This window comes from Canis lupus, chromosome 1 (assembly GCF_048164855.1).
Source record: "Canis lupus baileyi chromosome 1, mCanLup2.hap1, whole genome shotgun sequence".
In the NCBI taxonomy this organism is placed as follows: Eukaryota; Metazoa; Chordata; class Mammalia; order Carnivora; family Canidae; genus Canis; species Canis lupus.
This window is the reverse complement of record NC_132838.1, coordinates 71,592,702-71,607,157: the sequence shown is the minus strand read 5'-3', so window position 1 is coordinate 71,607,157 and position 14,456 is coordinate 71,592,702. Positions and strand designations below refer to the sequence as shown.

The 14,456-nt window shown below is 48.3% G+C and overlaps 1 long non-coding RNA gene and 1 pseudogene across 1 annotated transcript in view; one reads left to right on the top strand and one right to left on the bottom strand.

Annotated features, from left to right (window-relative positions):
- Window positions 1–5,814: 5,814 nt before the first annotated feature.
- Window positions 5,815–14,456, bottom strand: part of LOC140619305 (uncharacterized) — a 28,788-nt gene continuing 20,146 nt past the window's right edge. The window contains exon 3 of the long non-coding RNA XR_012019217.1: window positions 5,815–5,924. This is a non-coding gene — a long non-coding RNA (uncharacterized lncRNA). The remainder of the gene's footprint in view (window positions 5,925–14,456) is intronic.
- On the top strand, window positions 8,033–8,536 carry LOC140619253 (large ribosomal subunit protein eL21-like; annotated as a pseudogene).

Sequence of the window (14,456 nt, the reverse complement as noted above, 5' to 3'; positions counted from 1 at the left end):
CCAGTGGGTAGGATGGGACAAGTTCAGAAAGTGGCAGAGACAACTGCCTAAGGAGACTGGGAGCCAGACTGAGTGGCATTCAGAGATCAGATTAGGGGGTTAGGGCCTCATGGTCCCATCCAGGCCCTGTCGGCCTCCAGATACAAGTCTTGTTCCTCACCCTGCTCCTCTGCAAAATGGGTTGGGGATAGGGCCATGATCATTGTGTGGCTTGAGGGTTAAATGCCCGGGCTAGTGCGATCTGTGCTCAGGATTCAGTACATGTTTGCTTTCACTGCTACCCCTGGAATGCGCGCCTTAACCCATCTGGACTTTCCAGCTGCAGAAGCCCAGAAATCTCCTTTGCTGCTTAGGCCTGTGTGGGGCCTTCCGTCATTCACAAGTTTAATGGCCATTAATACAAGCACAAATCTTTGTTCCCAAAGAATGTTGCTTTGGACTTCCCAGGTAGAGGGACGCCTCAAAATCACTTTGCTGCAGAGACTCCAAAAGGCTCTGGTGTCATAGATCTGAGTAGGATTTGAGGCTTTTAAAACCCCTTAAGTCTCTGTCCCATCTTTTCTAAGGAGGGCTGGAAAGATTACTCAGGATATTTTAATTTGGAATAAATAACAGGCAACGTGCAAATGCTCTCTTTTGTTCTTACCAGGGACCCAGGAAACGAAGGTGCAGGACACTGGGCCCACGAGGGATGCTCCCCATGGCCGGGCCACTCCGACCAAGGGCCACCTGTTTTCTACTTTCAAGCTCCTCTGGTTCCACACAGCGCCCACTGGGTCTGAGGGCGCAGCCTTCTGAGAGATCCTAGGGCCTTCGGGGTGTGCTGCTGCCCAGACGGCGGGGTGCGCGCATGTGTTCGTGTGTGTGCACATGTGTGCACGCGCGCGCGCCTCCTGCCCGTTGGTGGATTGAGAGCCAAAGCCCTGGGTGGGTGCATTTGCAACTTCTCAAAGGGAGGAGAGACAGCCCGTAAAAGGAACCGGGGCTTTTCTGGGGCTGTTTACAGAGAAGTAACCCCTGTGTCATTTTCTGCAGCAGGGAGGTCCTTGCCCTGATTGCTAATCGTCTGTGTACTTTAGCCATGTGTGGCGTAAGCCGCGCTCGGCCCGAGCACAGAGGTCCCTCCACCCGCAGCTTGCTTTTAACTGCACAGAACACAGCAGGCTGTGCCGGCCGGGCCACCCAGGGAGCCACCGCAGAATTCTTCTGTGGGAGACCTCCCTGCGTTCTCTGCTCTGCCTCTGCCCACCGGGACAGCTGAACAGCCCTCCCTGAACTCCCACTCAGGACACCTTCTCGTGCCTTCCACCTGGGTCAGCAGTACAGCCGCAGAGCTTAGCCTGCTGAGCCTGTCTCTGAGTCAGCCAGCAAACGGCTCTCTCTTGAAGCTTCACGAATACCCAGAAGGGAAGTAGGCAGAGGAGTGGCCACTGGGGACTGTGGCCTCTGGCCTCACTACCTCCACACTGTAGCAGTGAGGGCAACTCTGGTACCTCCAGGAAAAGTGTGCTTGGGAGCCTCCCATGGGACCCTTGATGCTCGGAGCACTTGGGTCACACTGAGGCTGAGTGCCTGGCTGGATTGAGGGACCGAGGGAGGAAGTAAGGGCCAGATTGTAGCATTCTTGTTCTAAGAATTTGAGGAAGGGATTGATGGCCGAGTAAATTGACATGTCTCAAAGATCACTGTGACTTCAGTATGGAGATGGGTCAAAGGAGGAGCGAGGATAGAAGCCAGGAGACAGGGCCAGGGGCCCTCAGGGTCCTCTAGAGAGAGGGGAGGGGCGGGAAAGAGGATCCTGGCACATTCCAGGGGGCCAAAGCCATGACCTTCTGGGGGGTTTGTTCTAGAGGAGCTGCTAGGTAATAAATCAATACATAACACAACAAGATTTCCAGTTGTGATCAGTTCTGTGAATAAAACTAAGCAGCATGAGGGGAAAGTGGTGATGGAATTTGTGAGTACACACATCCCGGGCCCCAGCTCACCGAATCAGCACATCCAGAGAGGGAGCCCAGAGATAAGTCTGTTCAACAAGTGTTATAGGTGAGTCTTATCGTCAGACAAGCTCTGGAAAGAGACACGTGAGGACTGTAGTTGGTGGGATCAGACACCCTAGAGCTTTAGCACTGCTTCTGCCACTTTTCTTGTGACCTTGGGACCTCACTTAACCCTCCCCAGCCTCATCTTCATATGTCAAATGGGAATCTAAACAGTGCTAGCCTGACAGGGTCGTTGTAAAGATCAATGATACAAGCACACAAACCACTTTGCAGGGTGCCTGGCCCATCCTGTGGAGGATAAAATATGGAGGAGAGGCTCCATGGTTTGCTATACTTGGTTATGTTTTATCAAGTCAATGAGTCTATATTAAGCTTCACTATTCATATTTTACATTTCAGAAATTGAACTCCTTTTCCTTGACCCCCAACCACATGTCCCATCCCCACGGCCGACACTCTGGCAAAGCCATCATCCTACTGCAACAGCCTCCCACAGGGGCCTTCCCACCACCTCCAAGCCACCCACTCTCCACTACTCCACCCTGCTGTCGTCATAATCAGATTGGGGCAGTCTCTCACTTGATTTAACAGTTTTCCATTCTTCTCCAAATAAAACTCAGCATTATTACCGTAACTCATCCAGTTTCACCCTAATTGGGCTCTAGCTCCATACTCTGGCCTTGCTGTGGAAACTTTATACCAGGAATTCTCACTTGCAACTTAAATTTGTGACTTATTCTGAAAGACTTCAGACCCCCCTTTGATACATTTCTATAGCATAAAACTCACCAGACTTAAAATTCGTCAGACTTGCAATTAGTCATTTGACGTCTATCTTCCCTGTGAAATAATAAGTGCCGTGAAAGCAACGGTAGGATCTATCTTCTTAGAGCTGTGGATCGTATTGGGATTAAGAGTACCAACTACCAACTCATGAGACAACTTCCTAGTTTCAGATCTTAGCTCTACCACTTATTAATTGTGTGATCTCAGCCAAATTATTTGGGTGTTCTGGGCTTCAGCCTCCAAATCTACCAAACTATGGGATTATTTTATAAATAAATTAAATAGTATGTGAGAACTGTGTAGAAGGTTGCCTGATAGCATTCACTAAAATTTTAACTGCTATTCTAATTACTCCAGGCCTGTATTTAGACATTATGTACTCAATAAATACTTGTTCAGTGAAGGATATTGTTTATCTTACTTAGTATGTGGCTTGCATATTCCCAGCAGCCACCATTTAGTGATACTTCTACTTTATAGCTGGGCAGTCTTGGATAGAGAACTCATGTATTTTGTGCAGTATTAAGAATGGAATTCCTATAGGATGATTTGGAAAAGAGATTCTGATTTCAGGAATAGAATATGTGTCATCAATCAGAATTTTCTTTCTTTCTTTTTTTAAAGATTTTATTTATTTATTCATGAGAGACAGAGAGAGAGAGAGAGAGAGAGAGGCAGAGACACAGGCAGAGGGAGAAACAGGCTCTGTGCAGGGAGCCCGACATGGGACCCGATCCCGGGTCTCCAGGATCCCTCACTGGGCTGAAGCGGCGCTAAACCGTTAAGCCACCCAGGCTGCCCTCAGAATTTTCTTAGTAGGAGATGATTTTGGAGTAACTCATCTGCAGAATGCTTTGAAAGCACTTTGGCTTCCAAGTTCTCAAATGGAATTAAAATAATGGAAATATTGTAGTATACTCTAATTCTTTTCCTTAGGGATTACTGACTGCTGGTTAAGGTTTTGTTTTTAGTGTATAGAAAACTATACAATATAGTGACATGGTCCAATAAATATCTTTTTAAAAATCCATGCTCTGCATCATGAGGTGCTGCCTATCTTCACTAACACCATCATAAGACAGAGTCTTTGAAATCCACCTATGTGCTAGAAAAATATCAAGAGTATCCTATAGGCAAGTTCTGCAGAGCTCCCATACACTATTTGGTGCATTTGATGTGGGATTTGGAAATAGTACAAACTGCACAAACCTCCTTCTAGACCTACCCCAGCAGTCAGTTCCTTCTAAACATTAAGGTTTGTTTTGATGCCCAAAAGTTTACCTATCTTGTTAATTATCAGACTTCCATATGCATGACTGGGCCTAAAAGATATACTGGGAAAAGTGAGAACAGACACGGACCAGCCGCAGGCTCCAACAGTAATCCATTTATAGTATCAAGCTGCAACTATAGACCCAGAGAGGTAGGGAGACTATATTCTTCTCATTTCCCAGGTAAAGCAGGGAGGAAATGGAGGGATCGGCTGAAACTCCCACATGCAACCGAGTTTTGACATTAGGAAAGTCTATAAATTGGACACCTGGGTGGCTCAGTGGTTGAGTGTCAGCCTTTGGCTGAGTGGGAATAAAACTGATGTGAAGATCAAGAAATAGTAGTGGGAATAAAACCCCGGAGTGACCCCGGGATCCTGGAATCGAGTCCCACATCAAGGACAGAGCCTACTTCTCCCTCTGCCTGTGTCTCTGCCTCTCTCGCTGAGTCTCTCATGAATAAATAAAATCTTAAAAAAAAAAAAAAAAAAAAGAAAGTCTACAAGTCACTTTTCCTCTAAAGAGACCAAAATGTTGTAGACCACCATTCTGGTACTTAACTACTCACCTTATGTCTCCATACTTTGGAGGACATACTTTCTCAATGTTTTTCCTAAAACAAGCCATACCCATCTGGAATAAACCCTATCACATGGTAATTTAAACTAAAACTCCTTAATCTTGAATAAGCATAGGAATCCCCTGGGGATCATGATATACTGCAGACTATGACTCAAGAGGTCTGCAGTGGGGCCTAGGACCCTGCATTTCAAGCAAACTCCCCAGTGATATTGATGCTGCTGGTCTGTGGGCCTCGGGTTGCCAGGGTTAGCCAGCTAGGTGCCTGCAGGTGTGTGGGGTGCCCAGGAGGCAACAAGATCCTTGAAACAATGTTCATTTCAGTTATAAATCATTTCCCCATTTCCTATTTCCTGATCTTCACACCAGTTTTATTCCCACTCGTGGGGCGAGTCCCGTTCACCCCAACCAGGACTGGTAAAAAATATGTTCATGTCAAGCTTGGAATGAATTCCTTTCTCCATGCTCCATTGTCTACCTCTGGAGGTGGAAACGACATTGCCTACTTTATTAGCTTCCCATGGTCTTCCCAGACTGTCCTGTTGTTGACTTTTACAGAGAAAATAAGCAAACAACTGGGAGAAAGGGAACTGGTTAACACGGATAATTCTGCTGTTCTGTTAACTTTAAAATTGTGAGGGAATTTCTCCTTTAGCTCAAAGTATCTGCCGACCTCATTCTCCAACGTCAGCGTTTTAAGCAGACCCTCTGCCCTGCAATCCCCACATTTGGTTCTGACAGAGTCCTGATAGTCTTAACGTGTGCAATTGGAGGCCAAGATGTTTGTGTTTATGTCCCAGGCCCAGAATAAATAAATAGCTACATGGTATTGAAATCACCTGTCAAAATAGCCTCTGCAGTTCTGGGGCACAAAGAGAAGTCTCCTGTGATTGGCTAACTTGCTGCAAGAATTCAAAGGCTGTTTATCTCATTTAGTAACAAAAAGACCTATAATTACTACATTTTGACCCCAAGGCAGGCAATTACTTCACAAAAACTCTCCCCAGGAAACCAGACATTAGCCTGGCTAATTAGGCTGACCTGGCTGCACTCTGCTCAGAGGGCCGCCCACACGGCTGGACGCCGAGGCTGGGCTGCGGGGCGGCTGCGGTCAGAGGAGGCCTGGGGTGGCGCTGCGCCGTGCGTTGTGTGTTGTGTTTTCTTTTTTTACTACTTACTTGTATGTGCTCCTTGAAGCCCGAGACCTCTCCCAGAAACGGTCTCTCATCAAAAAGAAGTGGCTCCCAGACAAATTGATCTTTATTGCATGAGGAGGAGGAGGAAGCTGGCAAAAAGAAAAAAGAAAGGAAAAGCAACTGAGATCGTAAATTCTTTCCAACATAGGAAATCAGTCTTTGCCCCTTTAGGAATATGGTTTGTTGTGTCAGCCGATTAGGCGAATTTCCTAGCCCCCTTTTGTCCTTGAGCCGCTTGGGGGTTGACTTCTATTTGGGTTCTGGGTTCTATGAGGCTGGGCTGATTTTTTTTTTTTTAAACGTCCGAAGCCTGTAGAATTCTCCTGCTGAAAAATCAGATGAATCCCCAAGGGGTGCTGGGAGGTGGGTTACAAAGTCCTCAGACCCTTTCCACACATGAAGAAGTGCATAGAGAGACGATGTGCTGCACCTGGCTGGGCAAAATGCCTTGAAACCCAGGATACTCTGGCGATTGAAACAAGGATCTGCACAGAGGGAGGTTTTCAAAAGGGTGGAAGGGGAATTGGCAATTCTCTTCTAGGGCTGCAGGCTAGAGGTGTCCAAGGGCGAGTGCACCAACAGGATGTCTTGGAAGGTGAAGAGATGGTTACCTGATTGGGGCAGGTCTCAGCAAGCAGAAAGCAGCCCAAGTCAGCTTGGGCGAACTCGGCAGAGGGATCAGAAGGGCTAGGCTCACTCATCCCTTTGAGCTCACACCCTAATGGTGTTAAAGAAAAAATTCATTCTGACGCTTCTAAAAAGGGAAGGAAGACCTTAGCCAAGACTGTGGCGACAGGTGTCCTGACTGTGGCCATGGGAGAGAGACTGGGCTCCACTCTGAAGATAGCCAAGACAGCTGGGATTTACAACCAAGGAGCAGAGCAAGAGGGTCTGTGTATGAAAAAGTACTAAGAGTAGACATCAAGCTCTATCTTGCTAACCTAATCTAAGATTCTTGCCAGAGGAGGACTGGGAGTGATCAGATACAGAGGGGAAGGGCTGAGGAATTTGATCCGATATGGGAGGTACAGTGGGGGTCCTTCTAACCCAACTCAGCAGGACTCGGTGCATCATGAGGCAAGCTGAAGGCAGGGCCCAAGGACGAAGCCTTTTTGAGAAAAGGGTTCAGAGGAGTCTAAAGTTTAGTCAGTGAGAGAGTCTTTGTCCAATGGAAGGTTGAAAGGCAAAAGGTGCGGAAGCACCTGGACCTTTTCCCTAATGGTTTTAAAGCAAAGATCAGAAAGGGAAGGAAGGAAGGAGAGGTGGGTGTTCTCTGTGGAAGGAAGGAAGGAGAGGTGGGTGCGCATGTGGTTCCTCTGGTGCTGCTGGCTTCTGAATGGCTTCTGAATGGCTAAGCGGCTCCAGCTGCCTAGCCGCATGAGAACCAGGTGGAGAGCGTTCCAGGAGGTCCTGAAGCAGAACCTCCCCGGCTTCCTACAGAAGAAAGAGTCGAGATGTGTTGTGACTACACTCTGAGCAACCAGCAGCATTTGGTGCTCGGTTGGCCGTCAGAAGGTCTGACCTTTACTCAACTCTTCCTTGGGTGGCACTTCAGGATTTCCAAAGCAAGGTTCCCAGAGCTGCATGGAAAAGCTAAGTGTGATGCTACATACTCATTCTTACTCAAAGGCAGCTGGGAGGAATAAATAATTACAAAGTGACGATGCCAGCATTTTGAATGACCACTTCAGAAGCACGCCACCTAATAACGTGCCAGGTGCATGGCTTGGCCTGTCTTCAGCCCCTGACCTCTATCTTTCATGAAACTAAAGCATTTGCTCAGGGTAAGATAACTGAGCCAGAGTAGGGCCTATATATATGTATGTGTATGTGCCTGCGTGGGTGTGAGAGAATTCTTCAAAGGTCAAACCATGGATCTCATAGGAATATCAAATGACATATGCCAATGATTTTTATTTAACTGATTAATTAACGTTGTTAATCAGTAAGGTGTTAGCACTCGTTCAAAGGAGAACCCCAGGGACAGACACATACCTAGGGCAATAAGAATACCAAGATGAATTTGCTTAGTAGATGTCAAAGTGACCCCTTCCACAGTGGGAGACACAAATCAGTGGGACCTCCACCATGTGCAAAATTGTTTGCAGTGCTACAAGTTATCCACACTTTACAGAACTTTAAAAAGCTCAACAACAGCCTTTCGGCCGGAACCGCCATCTTCCAGTAATTCACCAAAATGACCAACACAAAGGGAAAGAGGAGAGGTACCCGCTATATATTCTCTAGGCCTTTTAGATAACATGGAGTTGTTCCTTTGGCCACATACATGCGAATCTATAAGAAAGGTGATATTGTGGACATCAAGGGAATGGGCACTGTTCAAAAAGGAATGCCCCACAAATGATACCATGGCAAAACTGGAAGGGTCTACAATGTTACTCAGCATGCTGTTGGCATTGTTGTAAACAAACAAGTTAAGGGCAAGATTCTTGCCAAGAGAATTAATGTCCACATTGAGCATATTAAACACTCAAAGAGCCGAGATAGCTTCCTGAAGCATGTGAAGGAAAATGATCAGAAAAAGAAGGAAGCCAAAGAGAAAGGTACTTGGGTCCAACTGAAGCACCAGCCTGCCCCACCCAGAGAAGCACACTTTGTGAGAACCAATGGAAAGGAGCCTGAACTGCTGGAACCCATTCCCTATGAATTCATGGCATGATAACTGTAAAGGAAATAAAAGACCTCAGGATTGTAAAAATAAAAATAAAAATAAAAAAATAAAAAGCTCAACAACAATGAAAGGGGCAGACATAAAATTAAATAATCTGGAAAACTGGACATAAAATCTAATAGATCTGGAAGTCATGCCAGACAACACCTAGTTTTCCATTGAAGTTGCCCAGCTATCTTTTTGGTTCATTTGAAAGCCTTTCACAATTTTTCCCTAATATGTAATATATATATACACACACACACACATACACATATACAAGGGTGTGGTTTTCCACCTCTCTGTTCATGCATATGTTGTTTACGTTCTTTTTTCTTTTTCTAGAGAGAGAGAGAGAATGAGCACACAGGAGCTGGGGGGCGGGGGAAGAGGCAGAGGGAGAGGGAGAATGAGGAGCCCGACACGGGGCTCCATCTCAGGAGCCGGAGATCATGACCTGAGCTGAAATCAAGAAGTAAGACACTTAACCAACTGAGCCACTCATGTGCCCCCAAATGTTTACTTTTTAATTAAAGAATCCTTTCCCATTGTTCCCCACCAGTCCAAATGTGATTTTCCTGACCAGCCCTAGACCTAATAAATCAGAATCTAAGGGGGACTTTGGACTCTGCCTTTTAACCAGCTGCCGCAGCTGAGTCTCCGATGCATAGCATACACACCAGAGTGGTGGGGAGATGGTTCATGGATTAAAATTGAAACTTAAACTGCGGGCAGGATTTGGGAAAGAGCAGAAGGCATTCCATGAATAGGGTCTATGGGGGAAAGGGCAGGGAAGTACAGGGAGGTATGGGAGAGCCAGGGGAGGCAGGGATGCCTGCCTGAGGGAAGCGTGGAGAGGAATAGATTGGATGAGTGGGAGATGCAGGAGGGTCAGACTTAATCCTGAGTTAATGCACATATTTTTCAGCAGAGAATTAATATAAGAAAAGCAGTGTTTAAGGAAGGCTTGTGGGGGGCATGGTAGACAGAATAGGCTCTGTTCTCCAAAAAGATGGAGGCATGTTTCCTGAATGTGCTGCTTCATTTCAGCCTTGGAAGGGAGGGGTGCTTATTGAGAGAGAGAGAGCAAGATGTGGTCAATTTCTCTAGGTATAATCACTGGGGGACTGAATACACATGTGGGCAATGGCCAGGCCAAAGCCTATATAAAAATGGTACTCTGACCCACAGACTGCATCAGCCACCCAAGAAACCAGCCCATGATAACTCAGTAACCAGCCCAGGATGCCAACGTGCTATCTATACTTGAAACCTTCCCTTCTTGCCACTATAAAGCTTTCCCACTCAGCTGCCTGCCTTCAGTCTCTGCCAAATGCAAGTGATGGTGGCTGACTCCCTTGCTAAAGCACATTCTGGTCTGACAGTTGTGTAGTGATATCTCACAGTAATTTTTCAGAAACGATTTATAATTTGGCACATACCAGTTCAACTACTTTGCATTACTGTCTTCTTCCTCTGAGCCACACTTTTAACAGAGAAAACTCATTCCACATCCGCTTCTCTTTCTTCTCTTCATTATTCCTCGTGGGATTAAAGGAATGTAGAAAAGGTCCCCATTTTCTCTTGGGTCATACTGTCCCAACCAAGCCTCAGTGATGGCCTGTCCTTGCTTTCACCACTGGCGCTGTAGCCAGCAGGGAATGAAGGGAAGACACTGATGGCCAGAGGGCTACGGGCAGTGAGTCTGTCCTTTGTGTCTGTATATATTCATTTTCTAGCCACAGCACAGGTTGTTTTGCTTTCTGCTGCTTGGGGAAAGAAGGAAATGCAAATGTACTCGCTGTTGGTTAAGCCTCCTGGACAGTAAAAACAAAGACAGCTCTACTGTTTTTTTCCTAAATAATGTAGGGTAACCCCTTTGAGAGCCCTTCAAAGATATCTGCACATTTCAAAGACTTTTGAAGTTAGAAGGAGTCCTGAGCAAGACCCTCAACAAACATCACTTATGTGCCTACTGTGTGCCTGGCTCTAGGCGGGGCACGGGGCTAGAGCCCTGCATACGAATGAGCCAGACTCTCCATCTACTGTCAGCAGATACAGCTGAGGCAGGTCACATGCTCAGGAAGAAAGGACCAAGGGCTGCTGGGAGTTGGGAGGACTCCACAGCTCACTGTCAGGAATTGGGGAATGCAGTGATCAACTCCCCCAAAGCTTCTCAAGCCTGAAAAAGGCTGAGAATCATGTGAGATGCCTGCTAAAAACATAAATTCCTGGATCTCACCCCAGACAGACTGAATCAGAACCTCTGGAAGAAGAACCCAGGAAACTGTGTTTTATTTTATTTTATTTTTTTCAGGAAGCTGTATTTTAAAACAAGCTATCCATATGTTCTGCAGAGTGAATTGTGTGCCCCCCTCCCTAAACCCTGAGGGAATAGTATTTGGAGTTGGGGACCTTTGGGAGGTAATTAGGTTTAGATGAGGTCATGAGGGCGGGGGGCCCCCATGATGGGATTAGTGCTGTTATAAAAAGAAACATGAGATACTTGCATACAAGGATAAATGACCATGTGAGGACGCAGCAAGAAAATGGCCATCTGCAAGCCATGAATAGGCCCCCACCAGGAAATGAATCAGCTGGCACCCTGATCTGGAACTTCCAGCCTGCAGAACTGTGAGGAATAAATTCCCACCATTTAAGCCCCCCAGTCTACGGTATTCTGTTGTGCCAGCCCCAACAGCCTCATACAATATGATTCTAGAATTATCCTGACTGAGAACCATTGACCCAACCAAGCCCTCTCATTTGTCAGGTGAGGAGATGGAACACAGTGGGGTACATATCTCACCTGGGGTCTCCATACCTAGTTCATGGCCCACTCATGACTGAGTCCTGGTTCTCTGACTTTCAGACCAGGGCCCCTGCTGCCACCTCAAAAATGACAAGTTTCATCTGCAAGTCAACTCTGGTTGATTGCTGGTGGCTGCCTAGAGGACCTTGTCAGGAAGGGTTCTAAGGACAACTGCAGGCTCAGGTGATGTGGGCGCACGGCTGGCAGAGAGGGCATGTACGGAGTCAGAAGCATCATGGTTTGGGCAGGAAACCTGGACTTGGAATCCAGCTACCCAGGCTGATAAAGCCCCTCCCACTTTTTAAAAAGATTTTATTTGTTTATTCATGAGAGACACAGAGACAGGCAGAGACACAGACAGAGGGAGACGCAGGCCTCCCCTAGGGAGCCCCGATGCGGGACTCGGTCCCAACACCCCGGGATCAGCCTGAACACAAGGCAGATGCTCGACCGCTGAGCCCCCTGGCCTCCGGCTGATAAAGGCTCTCATCACTTGGCTTCAGGAGATCGGAACCTGATGGTGTCGCTCACGGCAACAGCAGCGGCGCCTGGAGCCTCCTAGCCAGGTAAATCCTGGGGTCCCGCCGGGACTCGCTGGCTTGGGTCCCCGGGCGCGGGGCGCGCCGATCTGCCCCAAGGCTGCGCTAGGGTGTGTAGCGGGACGGGTGTGTCTGGGGCGACCCCGATAAGGTGTGAGGCACGAGGAGCTGCTTCGCGGACGGGCCAGCGAGTGCGCGCCACAGCACGGCGGGGGCCCCCCCGGGCCCCACGTCCCGGGCTCCGGCTTAGCCCCGCGTCTCTCACCGCCACCCCCGAGGTCGAGGTCGCGTGTGGCGCAGATGGACTCCGGGGGAGCCCTCCTGAGGCTGTCGGCATGCGCGCGGCCCTCAGCCCCGGGCCCCCCAAGACTGGCCAGGGCCGGGCGTCTCTGGTTGGCGACGCCCTGCAGCCGAGACCGCCTTTGAGCGAGCGGCCCTCCCTGTGCAGCCGCGGCCTCTATTACCAACCCTTCCATTTTCTGTTAAGCAACGTGTTTGGAAGCCTGAGTGAATTAGAGACAGTAAGTATTTGATTGCTTACATTATTCTGGTTCAAACATGGCTCCAGGCCCGGCACTAATTTATTTATTTTCATATGGCCCATTTCTACTCCGCTTGGGGATCTGCCACCCCCGGCCTCTCCCCAGCTGCTGTCCCTCGCCCACCCACGCCCCTTGCCACCCTTCTTCCCGGTCCGACTCTCCCGTGGGGTGGAAGGTCCGTGACGGATGCCCCATCGGCAGCCTCCAACCCAGAGGCTCGGCTTCCGCCCACGGGGTTCGGGGTTCGCGCGCCCTGCCCAGCCGGGGCCTCCGAGCTGACGGGCACAGGCCACCTACCAGCGGCTCAGCAGAGCCCGGAGCTTTCCAGAGCAGCCGCCCGCGGCTCTGCGCCTGCACCACAGGGAGGGGCCGGGTGGGGGCGGGGGGGACTTCTTCCAGGAGCCCCTAAACCTGGGTGCGGAGATCGGGGCAGGTTTTGTTCATGGTCAACCTGGGGAGGAAAGCCAGCAACATGGACACGACAGAATCAGTATCCCATTACAGGTCCCCTGAGCCAACCTGTCCCCTGCTTATCCCTGCCCCCATTTGCAAAACAGCCTGCTCTGCATATGGGATGGAAACTGTGTCCTGGCAAAACACAAAAAGTAAATATTTAAAGGGAAAAAAGCACACACAAGGAAACAAAATGCCTTGCGTTTATGTTTCCATGGTCTGCCGCCAAGTACCTCCCAGCCTCTCCGGCTCATGTTCAGCTCGCCATATGGTTTGAGACCAGCGGATTAAACCCCTACACGGTTGTGAAAAACATCAGTCCATTTGGTCTGGCCTTTCTCTGCCTGCATTTGTTGTTCATTTGCGAGTTTCTCACATCCCTCAGCCGACTGCTGTCAGTGTGTTTACAGGTTTTAGATTTCTGATGGAATCGAAAACACCACACCACACAGAGCCTGCTGCAGGCCATCTCCAGGAGGAAGGGAGGCGCCCGGAGGCCCTCAAATGAATGTTTGCGTACAGAGCCCTATGACATGCATGATCCAAACCCAGCTCACATTTGGATGCCTCCATGATGAGCACTTACACCCCACCCCACCCCCGCTGCCAACTCAGGCCAAAAGTAAAAAGTGATCCTCTGTGTTGTCCCCCGTAACACCGCCCGGTGATACTGCTGACCCAGAAACTTGAAAGGTGGGCCTTGCCAGGCGGTGGGTAGAACACTGGCCAGCATTGGAGGGAAAGATACAGGAGAGGAATGTTGGGTAAGCCAAGGCCGTCCAGAACAAAGCCTCCTCTGCTTCTCACTTCCGGATGGAACTAGACCCCTAACTTTTCATGTTGAAGCTATTGTAATAAATTGTCATAAGAAATGAAATTAAAATATCCTACACAAGATCTGACACTTCCTCACCCTAGTCTGGAGGGCGAAAGCACAGCACCTAGGTAATGGTTGAGGGAGACAAACAGATACAGGGAATGCCTGTGCTGTTAAGGAAGCTCAGAGAAACAGTTTGCACATCCACATTGGACTTCCAAGCCTTGGGCTGGTACCCTTTTCGCACCATGCCTCATATTTTGCCTAGTGACTTCTACACACAGGGCCATATGGAGACAATTCTGTTCTCATTTCTCACTCAGCTCTATCCAGTTCATGCTGGGATCTGTTTAATTCAGGCCCTGTTACACATTGAGTTGGTTGCAGAAGATTATTTAGCAGGATTCATAGGCGCCTCTTGGCTGTGGATATCTGGGTGGGCTAAGGAGCCAACAGATGTGTGTTCATCTTTGAAGACAGGGAAAGACATAATAACAAACTCGTTGCATTTATTTTTTTTCAGTTTCCAGCCTGGGTCCACAGACAGGCTGTCACTATCATGATTTGGAAGTTCCCTGATTTGGAAAGATAGGAAGTACATTTCTTTATTATAATAAATCATGTCTTTAAGTTGCATGATTAATAGAGCAAAGACTCTAGAGACCTGAAGGAGTACCTAGACTTCTGGTCCTTTCAGTACTAACTTTCAGTTTGGACTTTTCAGGACCCGTGATTTGATCAAATGTCTTAATGTGTCACAATGTGTCTAGCGTCCTTCATGTAAGTG